Source organism: Nasonia vitripennis (assembly GCF_009193385.2).
Source record: "Nasonia vitripennis strain AsymCx chromosome 1 unlocalized genomic scaffold, Nvit_psr_1.1 chr1_random0002, whole genome shotgun sequence".
In the NCBI taxonomy this organism is placed as follows: Eukaryota; Metazoa; Arthropoda; class Insecta; order Hymenoptera; family Pteromalidae; genus Nasonia; species Nasonia vitripennis.
This window is the reverse complement of record NW_022279588.1, coordinates 2,346,274-2,362,398: the sequence shown is the minus strand read 5'-3', so window position 1 is coordinate 2,362,398 and position 16,125 is coordinate 2,346,274. Positions and strand designations below refer to the sequence as shown.

The 16,125-nt window shown below is 35.7% G+C and overlaps 2 protein-coding genes across 2 annotated transcripts in view; one reads left to right on the top strand and one right to left on the bottom strand.

Moving 5' to 3' along the window:
• Positions 1-16,125, bottom strand: part of LOC100116079 (regucalcin) — a 405,396-nt gene that overhangs the window by 293,110 nt on the left and 96,161 nt on the right. The gene's annotated exons all lie outside the window — the stretch shown is intronic.
• Burs (burscon alpha subuinit) overlaps positions 12,036-16,125 on the top strand; it is a 213,802-nt gene continuing 209,712 nt past the window's right edge. Inside the window, 1 exon segment of the mRNA NM_001162380.1 lies at positions 12,036-12,089. The gene's annotated coding sequence lies outside the window, so the exon portion shown is untranslated.

Here is a 16,125-nt window from a genome sequence, read left to right as displayed (position 1 = left end):
TATTCTTAATACTAAAAAGAATATCGCTATTTCATGTATTTTTTATATAAGTATGAATGTCTACATTTGAGAAGTAAAGTTCGAGAATGACATTAATAAAGCGTCTGAAGTCACTGGCATGAATAAAATTGTTTATAATAAAAGATATATTAAAATTGTAAAACTTGTACGCAAAAATATATCCGGATATTGTCAGCTGCCAAAATATGTAAGAACACTTAGCAGAATACATCTGTTAAATTAGCTAAAAGCTATTTTTGCAGCTTGAATTAGTTACTTCATGTAACCTGACAATCAGCGAATAATACATGTATTCCGTTTTAACAAACAGATACTGAAAAACTGAAGTACCTTGAATGGTTATCTGATTGATTCCTTGCAGAATGGCGCTAAATTTAAAATTTGAAAATAGTAGTAGCAAAGTTAGAACACGCAGAGTACTCATAAATTCACCTAATAGTAGTATTAATATATTGCATATAATCAGACTGTATACGGATACCACAGCATTTTTACAGAATAGTCTTTAATTAGCCAAAAGTGAAGAGTTTTTTGAAGTAATATGGAAATGGTGATGACGCTTGTAGTTCTAAATAACAAAAAATAAGCCAAAAATGCGTTTTCATTCTTATATTTTGCTAAGTATCTTATTAAATATCTACAAATACATTTACACTCAATAATGATGATGCATTTACATGTCTGCAAACAGCAATTTCTAATTTACATTTATCATTCATTTTTGAATTACGATTTGCGATCTCACTTGAGATGGTGGGAGCTTGTATTAGTTGCTTTACGTTACCTTACAATAAATAAATAAAGTTAGATATATTAAATATAACCTGACTGCGTATGGATGCTAAAGCGTCCCTGCAGAATATAATCTTTGATAGCTAAAAGCTAAACCAAGATCTTGCATTAGTTGCTTAATGCAACCAGATTATGTAAAAAATATTAAATAATGAAATATTTCAATGAATGAAGATAATTACATATTAATTTAAAAACTAACTAATAACAAAAATTTATCAACAATAAATTTAAACAAACTGAATACAGAATTGTTGGATTAAACATATAATTTGAGGCAATAAAGCAAAAATGTATGAAAACAGTGAAGAACGCTTACAGTTCTATCGCTATCCAAATAGTACAAATAAGTTTATAAAATACATTTGAAATGCTTATAATCAGAGTATAACCCGCTGTTTATACAACTGCAGTAATTTTTCCTCGATGTATAAAAAGTTGTATCAACTGTTTTTCTTGGTATAGAATGTTCAGTAATAAATAAATATTGCTTATTATCGTCAGCGATGCTTCACTTTACTCGGTACTCGAAAATCCTTTGTCTTTGTCGTGTTTGGCAATAATTCGATAAAGCATCGCTGACGTTTTTAATTTGGAGGGCGCTGTATGCTTATGCTCAATGTGTTGCGCCAGAATATATACAGTCAGTAAAGCAGTTGATTTTTCATTCAATTTTAAAACTACCTTACCACGCATCCCATTACCCACTGAGCTGTACAACTCTTTGTTTTGTGGTACGGCAACACCGTAAGCATTTTCTAGACAAATATGTGATCGATTCTTGCTTCCGTGAGTTTCGGGATATTTTTAGATTCTCAGAAATGTACTCTTAATGACAATTTATGCTGTAAAGAACATTCTTCATTCGAAAATTTAAGATTTACATTTGTTGTATGTATACATATCTTGTAAATGCAAGATTTAACATATTGTTGTCAACGAATTGGTAAAACAAAAACATAAAAAAACGAGCGTAGGTATAGATTAAAATCCATTAAATTGAAGGTGAGATCCAAGCGGTGCAGTTTTCAGTTATATAGAGTATACAGGCTAAGAAAATAAAATTTTAAAGCTTAATATCTTTGAAACTAATTGGTTTCATAAACAGCCCAATGAAAGGGATCAAGGTGCTATATAATGCTAACTAAATCCAAAATTTTGGAAATCCGAAATCTCAAGTGCAATAAGGCCCTTTTGCGTCCGTAATCGAGGCACAAAAAAAACTCATTTTGTTCAGTTTTCGATTTATTACTGAAAAATAAGTAGTCAAATCACATTTAATGGGGTATAGTTTGACATGTGATCCATTGACATAATTTTCTTGGCGAGGTTATGATGTTTAGTTTCAGAGATATGAATTTTTAAAAAAAAATCGCCTTTTTCATTTTATCTGCCGAACAAAGCTGTCAATCACGAGCACCAAAAGAGGAAAAGTAGGTAATTTTATTCTCTTTCAAATGCATTATAGCTGAATTGTTTGTAACAATGGCATGATTGAAAAAAACGCAAAATAGTGTTTTTTAAAAATCAAAAAATGGCCATAAAAAAAATATAGTTAAGAAATCAAAAAAATAACTGTTTTTCCCGAATTCAGAATCCAAAAATATATATGCATGTCCAATTTTATTGATATTGACAAAGTAGTTCCAGAAATATTACGGTATACATACACACACACATCCACACACACACACACACATCCATACGGACATTTTCCAAAAACACTTGATTTGAACTTCTAACACGCTAAAAAGTATTTTCTAGAAGTTGTGAAGAAACTCAAAATTTTACTATTACAAAGCTTCCTCTAGGAGGAAGCAAAATTTCATATTAAAGTGGAACAACTTTTCCAAGGTACAGGGACAACCAAAATACAGGCAATCTAGCTCGCAAATGTTTCAGAGAACCATCTACTTTTGCGGAAGCACTAGAACTTGACAAACAGTTGGTTACAAATATAGCAATAGCTCTCGCAGCATTTAAATGCAAAAAATCACTCAATTTAGAGGAAATGGAAAATTTTTTTTCGGATACCTATAAATTATATTATAAGCTATACCCGTGGACAAAATGAACCTAACTTCACACAAACTTTTGGTGCACGGGTATCGGATTGCTAGAAATTTTCTTCCCATGGCGTACTTTGCAGAAGATGGGCTAGAATCATGGCACAAGTACTATAGGTCAAACACGCAATATCATTCACGCAAATTCCCGAATAAATCAAATTACAGATTTATATAACAGAACGATTAAAATGAGTGATCCTATATTATCTATTTTCGGAATTAAAAAGAGAATAGCTGCGTTTTGCGCAAATATAAAATGTCATCTGAGAAAGCGAAAGACGTTAAGAATTAAATAGGAAAAAAGTGAGTATTGGATATAAAAATATATTATGCGTCTCTTTTATTTTAAAATGTTGGGTATGAACGAGCAGATGTCTGCTTGCTAGAGGACGACAGGCACAACGCAGAGCTACGCCACTTAACGCTTTTCCCTCTATGCCGCGAGGCTGCCAGCGCCGATGTCGCCGTGTGGCGACGGCGCTCACTTTGTTATACTAATTATGTTATTATATATTAGGTAGACTACGTTTGTATCATCATCAGCAAATGATTAGTTTGAGGTGTTACTAATAAATATAGTGATTTATTGTGAAATCCTTCGTACACATTATTTCTACCCAAGCATGCATGGTCTGAGCTTGTTATAGTCTCAACATAAAATTAATTAATATAATTTTTTAGTCTTCTTGAGTCAACATCTGATGAAGCAGTAATTGCAGCGAAGGCAGTCTAAAGAGAACGAGACTAAAATGATCGCCGATGATAGATTTGAATTACAAAATATTTAGTATAACGGCATGATTCAATTTATTATATTATATTTAGAATTAAACAATGAGTAAAATTTCCACGAACACTATCCCTATAGAAAAATCTCAGATGAGAATCAAATGTGATTTTTGCGTGATTTTCAGATGAGAGTCAAGTGAGTCTCATTTGATTCTTAGTTGATTCTCATATTCTCATCTGATTCTCATTTGATTCTTACTTGATTCTTATATTCTCATCTTATTTTTATCTGATCCTCATCTGATTCTCATCAGATTCTTATTTGATTCTTATCTTACCGAAGTCGAATGTTATTTTGTCAAATATTAATTTAGATTTTTAAGGAATTTGTGAGTTTAGTAAGAAACAAATCGCAATTAAAATTTAATAAAAAATTATAATCAGATAAGAAGGATAAGAATCAGATAAGAATGTGAGGATCAAGTGAGAATCATATGAGACTCACTTGATTCTTATCTGAGGTTTTCCAATAGGGATTACTCAATCTCATATTACTACAATACCTTAATCTCATATTTTATCTATTTCATTACTAATTCTGAGATGGAAATAACTATGAATATTTACGTATATTGTTGTAATGAAAAGAAGTTTCAATATTGCTCATGCGTGCACAGTAGGCGCGAAAGTATTTAAGAGTCCGTGCGAGAGCAAGAGAGACCGCGATCGAACTGTATATCCGTCTCTCTTTCACAGCGCGTCTATTGCTGTCTCTTTCTTATGGCGCGTATATGCTCGGGGACCGCCGAAGCGATGGGGAGATAGTCACGAGCCTTTGCCGAGGTAGGACAGCTAACGAAGCATTTCAAGAAGAGAATAAACCTCATACTACTGCACACAACTAGACTTGATTTTCTTTGTCCACACCACAACGTCCTCACCAGAATTCCACAATAATAGGTTATGGGCCCAGGACAAGAGGTTGAAAGATAAAAAAAAAAAAAAAAGAAAACGAAGAGGGGAAATGGCAACTGACGCGATAATACGAAACGTCGTTAAGTTCGATGGGAAGAATTTTCAGCAGTGGAAGTTCCTAATCACTGCTGCACTCCAAGCAAACGACCTGCTGGAGGTCACCAACGGCGAAAGCAAAAGACCAGGCGAAGCAGCTAGGGGTGCCGCTCCGGAAGCAGTAAGAGAAACTGAACAAGTAATAAAAGCTTGGATAAAAAATGACGCCAAAGCCAGGTATCTGATAACTGCAGCCATGGAGCCGGAGCAAATGGTAAGCTTACTGACTTGCGAAACCTCGATGGAAATGTGGGATAGACTTTTGACTATCCACGAGCAAAAGTCGGCGTCTCACAAGCTCTTAGTGAGCCAGAGATTTCACGAGTACCGGATGAACCCGAAGGATACGGTGGTACAACATGTGTCGAAGGTACAAAATCTGGCGAGCCAACTGCTTGACTTGGGAGAAAACATCCCGGACATCGTCGTCATTTCGAAGATAATCGCCAGCTTGCCAACCAAGTATCGACACTTCAGGTCGGCGTGGAGTAGCGTTGCTCCGGAACGACAAACTATCGAGTACCTGCAGGAGAGATTAGTAGAAGAGGAAAGTTATAGAGATGCCGAGGACGAAGAATCGTCAGCTCTAGCTGTAACTACGAGAAGGGCAGACAAAGGTGAAATCTCATCAAAACAAAACAGAGAGAAGAAACCACGTAAGTCGAAGAAGAATATTAAATGTTATGTATGTCATGAGAAGGGACATTACGCGCGTGAATGCCCAAGCAGATCGAAGCCGAACAACAGAGAACAGAGTGAAAACATAGCTCTGATAGCGGCACTCGAATCGTCAACAAACCGCGAGAAAGGTGAAATAGCTAAAGCCAACGCAGATTGGGAGCCGTCGTCGCGCCAAAAGCAAGAGATAATGGAAACCGATCAACAAGATGTCTGGTTTACCGACAGCGGCGCGTCGGCCCACATATCGCACAGGAGAGAGTGGTTCGTCGATTATCGTCTGAGAAGAGATGGTAGCACCGTGGTGCTCGGCGACGATCGCGAGTGTTCTGTGGCGGGCGAAGGCAAAGTGCTAGTCGAGCGGATGGTAGACGGAACTTGGCAAGATGCGGTAATTGAAAATGTTCTTCATGTTCCTGAAATGGGCAGGAACTTGTACTCAGTAGGGCAGGCCACCTCGAAGAACATCAGAATTTGCTTCGAGAAAGACACGGTGAAGTTTTCGAGAGACCAAAAAGTCGTCGCTGTCGGAGTTAAACAAAGCAATCACATATATCGGATGTTTCTCCGAGTGAAACCAAGAAAACTTGAGGTGAACGCCGTAAGCCTGAATGTCTGGCATCAGAGACTCGGACACTTACATGAGCGAGCGCTGAAACACATCACCTCGAAAAATATAGTGAAAGGAGTTCAACTCAACGATAACGAGATATTTTTCTGCGACGACTGCCAATTTGGAAAAGCACACAAACTGGCGTTCAAGCAAGAAGTGCAAAGAAACTTGGAACCAGGTGAGATGTTCCACTCGGACGTGTGTGGCCCCATGAAGGAGACGTCATTAGGAGGAGCCAGATATTTCCTGCTCTTCAAGGACGATGCAACTGGGTACAGACGTGTGTTTTTCTTGAAACACAAGGCAGATGTGTACGACAACTTCGTGATCTTCGAGCGAGAGGTGAACAATAAATTCGGCAGACCAATGCAGATACTCCGAACCGACAACGGCAAAGAGTTTGCAAACAAGGAGATGAAGAAGTATTTGCAGTCTCGAGGCATCAGGCATGAATTCACCGCACCATATACCCCGGAGCAGAACGGAAAGGTCGAGAGAGAAAATCGCACCGTTGTTGAGTGTGCGCGAACACTCATGTGCGCCAAGAATCTACCAGGGTTCCTGTGGGCGGAAGCGGTGAATACAGCGGTGTATTTGCTCAACAGAATCTCAACGTCGACACAGAAGAGAAACAAAACGTCGTATGAAATGTGGGAAAAGAAGATCCCTGACGTCAGTCACTGCCGAATTTGGGGCTCAACAACATTCAAATACGAGCCAAAGCAGCTCACGACCAAGTTTGATTCACGATCTACGAAGATGGTCCTGGTTGGATACGACAGCGAGTCATCCAACTACAGGCTGTACGATCCAGAGAAGAAGAAGATCACTGTGTCACGACACGTGACATTCAATGAAAATTCTGATGAAGGAGAAGCAACAAAGATGGTCGCTGATGAGAACATATTTATGTTCAATGATGAGGACGGTACTCCAGATCCACCGCAGAGAGACAGAGCAGCGAGAGAAGAAGATCCCGAAGCAGCCGATGTTGACGACGCTCCTGAAAATGGAGAACAAGCAGAAAGGAGAGAGATATCGCCCCCACGTCGTCCGGTTCAGAGAGACAGAAGACTGTGTAAAAGGCCAAACAGGTATACAGCTGATTTCTGTGCTGTCGTTGTACCAAACTCTTTTCAGGAAGCCGTACAGGGGCCAAACAGTGCCAGTTGGAGAGAAGCCATAGAGAGAGAACTGACTGCTCATCGCATCAATGGCACTTGGAGGTTGGTACCGAGAACACCGGGAATCAAAACCATTGGTTCGAAATGGGTGTTCAAGGCCATTCCTGATGGTGATGCGGGGCATCACAAGAAGAAGGCTCGACTCTGTGCTTTAGGGTACATGCAAAAGGAAGGGATTGATTACACGGAGACCTTTTCACCTGTCGTCAGGTACGACTCTCTCAGAATGCTGCTGTCGATCATCGCACACGAGAATCTGGAGATGCGCTCATTCGACGTGAGTGCGGCATTTCTTCATGGAAAGCTCAACGAGGAAATCTACATGGAGGTACCGCAGCGAATCGACCACAATGAATTAAATACTGGAGGTAAAGACGTAGTGTGTAAGTTAGATAAAGCCTTGTATGGGTTAAAGCAAGCACCTCGGTGCTGGAACAACAGGTTCAAACAATTTTTAGCTAAATTCAATTTTCGCGAATGCGATGCGGACCACTGCATATTTGTTGCAATGTACGATAAGTACCGAGTATATTTGTGTCTCTTTGTCGATGATGGATTGCTAGCATGCAAGTCCGATGCGGTGTTGCAAATGATTTTAACTGAACTGAAGGCAGAATTTTCTATAACAACAGGAGACGCCAGTTACTTTGTCGGGCTTCAGATCAGTCGTAATCGTGCGAGAAGGAGCATATTTATAAATCAGAGTGTGTATGTGAGAGAAATCATAGAGAGATTTAGAATGAGTAACGCGAAGGCAGTAAGCGTGCCGGCCGACCCCAATGTGATTCTGCAAGCGGCAGAAGAGGGTGAAGCTATGGATGGAAGCGTGCCCTATAGAGAAGCGGTCGGATGCTTAATGTTTGTGGCGATGGTCTCAAGACCAGATATAATGTTCGCAGTAGGGACTCTGTCAAAATTTCTCAATAGACACAATGTCGCTCACTGGCGCGCAGTCAAGCGTGTATTTGCATACTTAGGCGGTAGTGTAGATTTAGGGATAGAATATAAATACTATTTAGATCGGTATGAACCAGTGGGGTATTCTGACGCGGACTACGCGAATGATCCAGACACGAGAAGGTCAACCACTGGCTATGTGTTTTGTATATCAGGTGGAGCGGTTACATGGTCGTCTCAGAGACAGCGTTTAGTCACGTTAAGTACAACGGAAGCTGAATATGTCGCCGCTTCGTCAGCAGCTAAAGAACTGTGCTGGATTCGTAAAATGTTACATGAGATCAGATATCAATGTAATTCTGGGTCAATATTGTGGGTAGACAACCAAAGTGCGATCAAAATAGCGAAAAATCCAGAGTATCACAAACGCACCAAACACATTGATATTCGATATCATCATATTCGAGAAAAATGTATGTCGGGAGAAATTGTAATAAAATATATACCGTCGGAAAATCAAAAAGCAGACATACTAACCAAAGCGTTGCCTCGCGAGAGATTTGCGAAAATGAGAGAGAGTTTGGGGATAATTAAAGATCCTGATATGTAATAGAGCAGGTATAGAAACGGGAGGAGTATTGTTGTAATGAAAAGAAGTTTCAATACTGCTCATGCGTGCACAGTAGGCGCGAAAGTATTTAAGAGTCCGTGCGAGAGCAAGAGAGACCGCGATCGAACTGTATATCCGTCTCTCTTTCACAGCGCGTCTATTGCTGTCTCTTTCTTATCGCGCGTATATGCTCGGGGACCGCCAAAGCGATGGGGAGATAGTCACGAGCCTTTGCCGAGGTAGGACAGCTAACGAAGCATTTCAAGAAGAGAATGAACCTTATACTACTGCACACAACTAGACTTGATTTTCTTTGTCCACACCACAACGTCCTCACCAGAATTCCACAATAATAACGTATGTGCATATATTTAGAATATATCATACTAAACGCATAGATAGACACGTATAATACGATATCTACGCGTGCACACTCAGAACAAATATATTTACGAATAAATACACTTACAAATATATTTGCAATATATTTGCAATATATTTGTAAATGTAGTTTTGGAAAAAAATAGTCGTCAGACTATTTGTCAGAGAACCGTCCATATATGTACACACGCACACACACATATATATATATATATATATATATATATATATATATATATTCATACACAAACATCAGAATCGCAATATGCAACGATCCCGAAACCCTGCAAATAAAAACTTATCTTGGTAAATATCGATCATATGATGTATGTACTATATAGTTTCAGACAAACTTTCTCATAGCTTCCCATAAAAAAAATTAACTGCCCGGCAAAAAATAGGTATTTCGAAATAACGGGAGCCCAAGGTTATTCGTGTTCTGGGTGGCCTAAGAAACCCAAAAAAGTTGGTCTGGTAGGTTTGCCCTCAAATTTAATTTTTTTTCGCTCAGACCCCCGAAAGTGTCTGGTTTTCCGTGGATTTGCACACATATATTTACCATGAGCAGTCAAGAAAACATAAAATGACAGAATTTTACAGCTGTATAGAATGAAAACAAATCCTACGAAGTCATAAAAGTCGAATTTTTAACGATTCTACACGTTTTACCCATTTTCCGAGAGAAAAAAAAATTCTAAATTTTAAGGGGCAGATTTGAATTCAGCGTTAAAAAATGCATGAAAATAGTATTTACAGGCATTTAATTAAGTTTAAAAAACTAGGTTTCGAAGCATTTTAGACATTTTTTCGATTTTTAAAAATCTTTCATCTGAAATCCCACCTAAGATCTCAGGTGACATCTCAAGTGAGATCTCAGATGAAAAATTTTTAAAAATCGAAAAAATGTCTTGAGTGCTTTGAAACCTAGTTCTTTAAACTTATTTGCGGGGAGGTACCTCCTTATAGGCGACTCCCAATATTAAAAAAACTTGTTTTTGATGAAATAAGAGGAACTATCATATTCCGAACTAAAATTACAGATGAGATTTTGACATGAGATCTCACATGAGATTTTGCAATAGGGCGGTACTGACAACATGAATTTTATATGCCGTTTCAGGTGAAAATCTGATGAGGAGTGAAAATGTTCTACAACGTTATATTTATAACGTCTTCAGTGAGGAAAAATATATTATGATAATATCCTGATAATATCCGAAAGATATTTCCTTAGAAAAGTACGATAACAAAGCGCAAATAGATGATGTCTAGGTCTTCAGGGTCGCCGATATCGGGATTCAGGGTCCGCATATAGGAATGCATTTTTCATCGATATCTTGTAAAAGGGGACTTTTCATGAAAAACGGACGAAATTTTCGCCCAATACATGGGGCTTAAACATCGAATTTCGATTCGGGATGCAAAGTCAGGTTTTTTAATTTTGAGGTTAGCAATCCGATTTTCATCGATAGCTCGTAAAGGGGGGGGCTTTTCAAGAGAAACATACGAAATTTTCGCTTCATACCCGGGACTCTAACATCGAAAGACCTAATTAAAATCGTTATGATACATTAATCAAACATTAGCATCAAATACATATCAAACAAGAAATCATTAGAGATAATAAAACGCATTAAGGTTAAGAAGCAAATTTAAACTATAACAGGTCGCAGTATTTCCGGACGGCATAGTGTATGAACCTTATACTTGCCATTGGGTCGCTGCCGCGCCCCTTGACTATAAGTAACATTAAGTATTCAAATGCAACAATTTGAAAATTTATGGTTTCCGATGTTTCTATTTTTTAAGTACATTTTTTTAAGATGACTTTAGTTGAATGATAATCACATGTGGCTCATGATTTTGGTGTGATTTTCACATGAGAATCAATGGATTCTCATCTGAGCTTTTTAGTAGGGTTAAACTTTGTTTAAAACGGCTCAATACACTAAATTCCAAATGTCAGTTCCGTCACATATCCAAAGCTCAAATAGCTACTCGGTATGTGCAACAAATAGGACCAGTCGCCAGTAGTGTTAAACTTAATTTATATACAAAGCCGCACTGTGCCAAACTGTGCTATGCTATGTGTATGTCGTTAGATCATGATATTTCATAATATGTTTTATCGAATCTATTCATATTAGATTATCAGCGGAAATTATTATGATAATCGAAAATAATATTTTAAATTCCTACAAAAGAAATAATAGTTATAGTAACAATAAAATTCTTAATTTATAATTTTAATATAAATGAGAAAAAACGTATTTCAAATTTTAGATAGCTAGCTGGTAAAAATCAGTTGTTTAAAAGCAGAAAAAAAGTCAATTTAAAATAATAATAATAATCCATTTAGTAAATAAGATAACTTTTTATAAAGGAGCAATATAATTTTCCTATGCATATAACTGGATGCTGATAAAGATTGCATATTTGTTATCAATACTATTTTAATCGCTGTGTCTTTTTAAAAATCTATTTAGCACAATTATAGTTTTGAGTTCTATATAACGTTTGTCTAGCAGAAACATTTTTTTTTAAGTAAAAATATATCAAATATGAAAGTTCTATCAATTTTGTAATTATGAATTAGTTGTTATATTAATATAATAACTTAACCTTTATAAAAAGGAAGCAAAGAATATTGTTTCCTTTCTTTATTCTGGAACAAGAATAAAAAAAGATCTAAGTGCAAACATTATTTATGTCTCATTCTTAATTAGCGTGGGAAAATTTTCTAAAAATATTTCTTAAACAAAGATTATCATAAAAATGTTACTTACTCTTTTAAAGTAGCGGCATTCAAATGAATTATTTGACAAAACAGTAGTAGAAAGTTATAATTATTATTGAATATTTCCATATTTTAACCGTATGAACATCTATGGCTGGATTTCTGTAATGGTGAAAGCAGTTCGCATTCTAAAAGGACCTTGGAAGTTATTTAAAAGATACTCGACTTGTATGATTGCACGTAAAAGATCTTAACTTAACTTTACAAGTACACGAATAAGACGAAAAAAATATACATATCCTTTTGAGTAAGATTTTGTCACTATATAGTTTGTTATGTTTATTTCCTTTGTTTAATAGTTCAGATAAGCTATCGTCATTCCTTTATTACAAGAAAATTACCAAGTTTTTAAAATCGTTTCTAAAAAACTAATTACTTTTAACTGTAGTTCTTTCAAAAATACCATTTATTTATTGGCACCTATATATAAGGAAACACATATATCTCTAAACTTATTATAACATAAAATCGAAATATTAAAGGTCAATTAGGAGACTACTGCCAAAGCCTTGCTTAAAATGAATAATTGAAACCATTAGAGACAAATTCATCCCAAATGTAAATCTTAATATTAATTAGTTTAAAACTTGTTTGACTCTAATCTTTCTACGGTTGTCATTTTATCGTGCTTTGGATAACAAATAAAAAATTAAGGATAAAAATCACAACATTTTTAACCTTTACAAAATTTTGTTTCCTCCTAATCGAGGAAGCTTTGTAATAGTAAAATTTTTAGTTTCGCTAAAACTTATTTTGTAAAAACGAACTTTGAGGCATTTGGTTCAAATCATGTGTTTCCAGAAAATATAAATGCGTATGGTTGTGTGTGTATATAGGAACAATTTTTTTAAATTTAATCATGACCATCAATTGTTTGTTTAAATAATGATTTTGCATATTTGCTTTCTTCCTAGGAAGCCTTGTAATAGTAATTTTTTAAGTATGTGTAAAAACATGTAAGAAGTGTGTTTTTATGCATTTTTAGTCAAAAATAGTGTTTTTGAAAAATATCCGCATGGATAAATGTGTGTGTGTGTTCGTTCATATAAACCCTGTATTTAAGCTTCTACTTTTTCGTTTGTACTAGTACATATTGAAAAAACAATCCGTTTTTACATTTTGTAAACGCGTTTTTTTTTTAAATGATTTTTTAGTTTTGAGATTTCAGTGTTTTCTAATGAAGTTATTAATAAACTTGATAAAAGTAAATTGTTTAATATGTATCTGAGAATGAAAGAGAATTAAATTACTCATCTTTTTACCACCGGAAATTTATACTATCGTTCGTCGTTCTTTTATTATATACCATTAAGCGCAATTTTTTGAAATAGTTTTAACGCAAAAACGAAATGTCAAACCTTTCTAAACATTAACATGATTATTAAAGGTTATTAGAACTATACACCACTTTAATTCTAAGTTATTTCATGGGGCAGATCCTGAGAAAAACACCAAAAACTGGAAAAAGTCATTTTTTCTGCTCGACGCGATAACTGGAATACAAAGACAATAATCAAGTTCAAATTTTGGATTTAGTTAGCATTATATAGCACTATGATCCCTTTCCTTAAGATTAAGGGAGCATACCACCTTTGAAATTAAAATCAAAATTTTTCATTAAAAATTTATAAAGACTTATATAAATAACCAATTTTTTTTACTATTCTTAGACATAATTACCTTTATTTTGAAGGTTTTAGACCTATATACCTCTATAATACCTACGTATAGTAGGGAGTCCATAATTCACTGACCGTAAGATTCCAAAGGAACGAATGACCCAAATGAGCTCTAACTCCAGGATATTGTTTAAAAGTAATGGTATGAATGAGGGGATTTGGTTTAAATTTCATAGAAAAAAAGTTACATGATAGTTATGTTAAAATTAATCAAAAATTGATAAAAAAATCAGTAATATGCTTATAAAACTTTTTCTATGAATTTTAAACCAAATCCCCTCATTCATACCATTACTAATGTACTTTTAAACAATATCCTGGAGTTAGAGCTCATTTGGGCCATTCGATCCTTTGGAATCTTACAGTCAGTGAATTATGGACTCCCTATACGTAGGAATAATAGAGGTATACCGTAATAGCGCCAGGAAAGCGAACATAGGGCACTTTTTTTTCTAATAGGAAGATGTAAGTGCGAGAGAGAAAGCCTTTCCCTCCCTCAGTTCCTTTTCGACTCCCACTACTCAAAGTTTGGCGGACTCAAAGTAGTCCTATTAGAAAAAAAGGTGTCGATTTATGGCTGAAAATTATGACGAGTGTAGCGTCTCAGTCCGGGCTTTTCACACTAGAAAAAAAATTCATCTATCCAAAATTTGATAAATTCAATAAAATGCACAATGAATAAAATTAATAACGGAAGTTATATATTGCTAAAAAATGAATGTCAAGAAACTTTGAATGGAAAAAATCGGATCAAAATTGCTCTACATCATAGTTTCATTAAATTATTTTTAATATTCATTATGTAACACTTTATCATTATCAAAAAATATAGAGTTATTTTCCTAAATTTATGAACAAGTAAAAATTAGTTGAAGCGTCAAAAGCATGATTAAAATATTGTAACAGTTATTTTTTTATTTGCAAGAACATTATTTCAATTTACTTAAAATAAAAATTAAGGCATGTATTTTGCACTTATTTTTCTCCTATAATATTGAATATCAATCATACCTTATATTTATTACGAAAGTGTCCTTTTTCGTGCACGTATCATGAAAAAGGTATTTTTCACCTAGAGGAAAAAATGGCATTTTTCACCTAGGGGAAAAATAGTACATTGTACAACAAGGGGCGAAAATGGGCTTTTCCAAGCGAGGATGATGTTTGAGCACGAGTGGTAGTCAAGGGCGACGTAGGCGCCCAAGACGGACATTAGTGCTTAAACATCATCCGAGTTTGGAAAAGTACATTCGCCCCTCGTTGTTCACCGTGCTTTTTATAACAAGTGTATAAGGAAGACCATTTTTGTCGCCTATGAAATAGATCGAGAATAGAGTTTTTCGAGTTGTCCACTACGGTTTGCGTGTATATATATATACACACAGATAAATCAAAATTTTGAAAATTTTTAAAAATTTTGGAAATTGTTTCAGAAGTTTTTAACGATTTAAAGCTTTGGTAAGAAGGTGAAAAAAAAGTAATAAATCAGGAGGAGCGAAAATAGTCGTTTTTGCACCTAGGGGCGAAAACGACTATTTTCGTTCCTCTTGATTTCTGATTCTCAAATTATTGTAGGCTCGTTCTACCTTATAGAAAGCGACAATGGATTAATTTGTACATGTATTATGACCAGGGACTCTTGCGCTTCATTTTGTCTGACGCTCGGAAAACCCTATTTTCGGTTTACTTTATTGGCGCCGAAAATGGTATTTTTTATGCACGTGTTATAAAAAAGGCATTTTTCTCCACTATAAATATGTGTTTTTTAAGTTTTTGCAAATTTTATAAATTCTTTAAAAAATGCGCTTATATATCATTTATTTTAAATCATTGCACTCTTAATTATTTTTATTTATTTATTGTTTTAAGTACAAACGTTGAAAAATAAAAACTTATATTGTTGTACATATCTCACGGTGATAAATTGATAAATATATATATAGCAGATGTGTCAAAGTAATAGTCAGTTAGAAACATATGCTATATATATATATATATCTATCGATTTATCACTCATTTGTCTACGTAATTTACGTACTTCAAAATCTCCACAGACGTAATAAAAAATGTCTTTGTCTTTGTCACACATGTGAAACGACCTATCAGTTCTTCTTGTAACCCTATACTCTCCCGCGGCTAAGTTGCCAACCGATAGAGAGCTACGGTCGCTGGATGACGACGATTGCATGCCCGCTTTCCACCCTGCACAGCCGCCGACACTGGATCTCCTAATCCCCGCATCGTAAGTGAATCTTTTTTTGGTGTACCTACCATAACTTCTAAGAGACTTCTTGTAGTAATAATCTCAGTATCAGCCAAGTTGCCAACAGATAGAGAGCTACGATCGCTGTAAAACAAAATGTAGTATAACCCGTTATCTATAAGATTTTCCGGTGTTTGGTTTATTTTACGTTTTTCAAGAAGAGCGAGTAGTAGGGGCTATGCGGGTTCTGCGGCACTTACCATCCGATCTGGCATTTCTACCATACCGACGCCGGTAACTGTCGGTATGGCAGTTCTGCCTTATCGGCCCGCTTCCCTGTGTCATCTGGCGTCCAGCGGCACCCTGCATTTTCAGCAGCCCGCGTCCCCTGGGTAAAAAAA